Source organism: Adiantum capillus-veneris, chromosome 4 (genome assembly GCF_014529385.1).
Source record: "Adiantum capillus-veneris isolate H3 chromosome 4, ASM1452938v2, whole genome shotgun sequence".
In the NCBI taxonomy this organism is placed as follows: Eukaryota; Viridiplantae; Streptophyta; class Polypodiopsida; order Polypodiales; family Pteridaceae; genus Adiantum; species Adiantum capillus-veneris.
In genome coordinates this window covers 61,381,943-61,386,155 of record NC_140934.1, presented here as the reverse complement: position 1 = coordinate 61,386,155, position 4,213 = coordinate 61,381,943, and the positions used below count along the sequence as shown (strand labels likewise).

General features: G+C 40.4%; 1 pseudogene; it reads right to left on the bottom strand.

Annotated features, from left to right (window-relative positions):
* Positions 1-1,821: 1,821 nt before the first annotated feature.
* Positions 1,822-2,763, bottom strand: LOC147459280 (uncharacterized; annotated as a pseudogene).
* Between the last annotated feature and the right edge of the window lie 1,450 nt (positions 2,764-4,213).

Genomic DNA, 4,213 nt, shown 5'->3' with positions numbered 1-4,213 from the left:
AGCTCTCGTTCACCGCATCACTCCAGGGGGGATTTGTTACCATATACATGTGGTAGTGATGTGTGTGAACACACTAGGACCGCCATGGCATTTTTTCCCTCTTTAGGAGGTTTTTTCCCCCGTGCATTGTATATACGCCCATCACTCTAGGTCTATCTATCTTTCCATTGCACACTAAGTAACACACTCTCTATTGTGTGCCTTGAGCTTCCTTCGTCTTCTCCAAGCTGTGTGTGTTTCTCTGCAACCCTAATTCCAACAGCACCTGCCCTTGTATCCTGAGAGAAATGAGCCTAATGTCTACACTGTGAGTGATACCATGTATGAGCACATCTACAATTGCATGCCCTCTGATAACAAGCCGATTTAAAACACATTGACCTCATAAAGTATAATTGGGTACCGCTTTCTTGTCTCTGTTCCTCATAAAAACTTATGTTCCTTATCCAAAAGCTGAAGCATTTCTGATGCTTTTTTGTTCTTTCGAGTACATGTAGCTTACAACTTGTCATCCACTTGCAAGTGCTTTAAACTACCTTCAACTAGATTTTACAAAAATATCAAGCCATTTAAGCCACCCAAAAGTTGTCAAGACACCCTTATATATACGTAGTTTTGATATCATTGACCACCTACAAGTGCTAACTAAACCACTAGCAAGTGGTTCAAAACCTTTTCCAAACCACTTTCAAATCACTTGCAAGTGGAGGAGAAGACCTAGCAAGTGATCTAGAAGGACTTTGCAAGTGCTTTAGAATCACTTGTTTGAATACGTAGTGTCGATCTCGTAGACCACATGCAAGTGCTATCTAAACCACTAGCAAGTGGTTCTAAACCACTAGCAAGTGGTTCTAAACCACTATTAAGTGCTATCTTAACCACTAGCAACTGGTTTGAACCACTAGCAAGTGCTATCTAAACCACTGGAAAGTGCTATCTTAACCACTGGCAAGTGGTTCACAACCACCTGCAAAGTGCTATCTAAACCACTAGCGAGTGGTTCTGAACCACTAGCAAGTGCTATCTTAACCACTGGAAAAAGGCTATCTTAACCACTGCAAGTGGTTTTGAACCACTAGCAAGAGGTTCTTAACCACTGGCAAGTGGTTCAAAACCACAAGCAAGAGCTATCTTAACCATTAGCAAAAGGTTCAAAACCACTGACAAAAGTGCTATCTTAACCACTAGCAAGTGGTTCAGAACCACTTTCAAAGTTCTTGCAAGTGGAATAGAAAACCTACCAAGTGGTCTAGACGGCCTTTGCAAGTGGTTCAAAACCTCTTTGGAGTGGTTCTTTACCACTTGCTTGTGGCTACCAGTTTACATAATGCAAATGGTTGTCAACCACTTGCATGTGGTCCACAATTCACAAGTGGTATAGCTTGCACTTCTGCCCACTAAAACCACGCATATTTATCTTTTACAAAATTTCTAAGAAAAACTGCTAAAACAATTTAAAATCAACTCATAATAAGACATCTTGCAAGGTACACAACAAAATGGTCGATTGAATAGCAAATCATGTTTCTACATTAGAAATTGGTATTGAATTCCACAATACAATGTCGGTTTTTTCCCCATTCTACAAAAACAAGTTCTCATCATGAGTTACACTATCAAACTCATCATGGGTATTTACATAAATGATCACAGGTACACAACTCTTAAGATTTTTGTTGAGACCGGAGATCAGAAGGCGGCCTTTTATAACGTATTTGTGGAGGTGGTGGAGGCAGCACTTTTCTTTTGCCGCTTAATAATGTTTCCTTCACAGATTCAGCTTTTTGAAGAGTCTGCCACCCTCTTCTTCTAGCATCCAGTTTACAAGCAATGATCAACTCCGTCTAGGTCTCCGTAAGGGCTTGTGTTCCAGACATACACTTCAACAATCTGGCTAGCCCCAAGAACAAACCACTCTACAAAATGGTGCACATAGTGGTTCAGATTGTTGTCTTGCTTCACCTTCCAAAAGTGCAGCATGTCCATGTTAGGCGGGCTTGGTCCCTCTCTCTTGTCGTGAATGACAATAAGCTAATCATTAATACTAATGATAAAGGTAGGGGTGAGGGACACAAAATTGAGTTACTAGGGGTGTCTCTCGATCAAAGTGCCCCAGGTCTTCTTGAGCACAATGTTGGTGCCCAACATTACCAATCACTTGTATTTTTACTACAATGTCCAAAAAACCACACCCAGTAAATTTTAGTGAAGATTGTTACCATGAGACAAAAAATATACGTTATATTCAAAATGAGTAAATAACACAAAAAGCACATGGAACTTAAAGTGTTTGATGTGCGATTACTATTTTTCTTTGGATCTAGATGATGCACTCCCTCCTCTTGCTGTCACTTGCATTTCTTTCTCAGTGTATCTGCAATTACTAGTAATGTCTCCACATCCTCTGCATCCTCCACTTTATCCTCTGGGGTCACAATAAGGGTAAGGGGACAAAAATCAAAACCTGCTCGAACAAAAATGAAACACTACATATATGCACTTCATTACCTTCCTAGTTGTCGGTTGAGAGCTTGTTGGAGTCATGTCCAATGGTTTCCTTGCCATGGTTCTCAACCACGAAGGGTTCAGCCCATTGGGGTCCTCCACTCTATCCCCACTTTTTACAACAGCCTTGCCATGCTGAAAACACTCATATAGATCTATGTTGTTCTTGTCAAGTTCAGACAATTCTGTATTGTTCTTGTCAAGCTCAAGTAGACGAGAACTTTTGTCAGCATTAGTTTCTGTGAAGAAAAAAATCATGTTAAGGGACTTATCTCATGACAAGTGGATTTAAGCTTAGTATAGTGAACCCACCTTTCGGCTCTGTGTACTCAATTCTGAGTGTCGACCACTTGGCAATTTTGGAATCTTTACTGTGCACAATGGGTGAGTGCACTCTGCCATAGTGCCGCATAAAGCTGCAAAGAAAAATGGGTGATATTTGTGTTGACATTCTAGCGAGAAGAACCCTACCATGTGGTTAGCTCAGAGGGGTTTCCCACATGCAACACAATCACCCCCAATACACACAAATGGTTTCAAAACAGAGGCTTTAGTCGGCGGTGAGGGGACAATGATGCCTCTACCTTCTCCTAGATATATTGGATGGTTGTATCCATAAATGCTCTTCGAGAAGTCGAGGCTTCTAATTCAAATTCCAAAGCCATATTTCTTTGCTGCCAGCCATAGCCTAAACAATAGCGGAGAGTAAGATCATTTCATGCTTGAATGGACTTAAGTGCACAAGCTTGAATGCTTCTATTCAACTTCTAAAGAATTCAAAGCAAATTAAAAAATGGTTGACAAATCTTATCAAAACGCTTTCTAGTCATTTCTTAGCGCTTTCTAGCAACTTGTGTAGCACTTTTTAACCACCTATTGAGCACCATTGAGCACTTCATAGCACTTTCTAACCACCTGGTCACCCCTTTCTAAGCACCTAGCTACCACTTTCAAAGCACCTTCAGAGCACTTTCAAAGCACCTCGTTACCACTTTCAAAGCACCAAAAAGCATTTTAAATCACTTCTTGACCACCTATTGATCAATAGTAAGCACTTCAAAGCACTTTCTTTAGAGCACTTTCAAAGCACCTAGTTACCACTTTCTTGGCACCAAAAAGCATTTCAAATCACTTTTTGACCACCTACTGAACAATAGTAAGCCCTTCAAAGCACTTTCTTACCACGTAGACACCACTTTTACTCCTTGTGAGCATTTAAAGTGCTTCATATTGGTTACTTGAAAGCACTTTCAAATACTTTCTAAGTACCATTCGGTATTGTGGAGCACTTTCTAACCACCTGGTTACCACTTTCTTTGCACCATAAGGCATTTCAAATCACTTTCTGACCACCTATTAAGAAACATTGAGCACTTCAAAGCACTTTCTTACCACCTAGTCACCACATAGTGCTCCTTGTGAGGAGTTTAAGTGCTTCAAAGTTCTAGTTTCTTCCTTGAAAGCACTTTGAAGTACTTTCTTAGCACCATCAGCATTGTGGAGCACTTTAAAGCAGTCTTTTCACTCAATCCTTACCACTTGGTCAAAAATTCATAACCACCTAGAAAGCAATATAAAGCTATATCCAAGCACTTCAAAGTACTTTGAAGGACCCATTCAGCACTTTGAAACACTTTCTTACCACCTATCAAGCATTTTCAAGCATATTGTAGGCACCATTGAGCACTTCAAAGAACTTTTAGGTGCT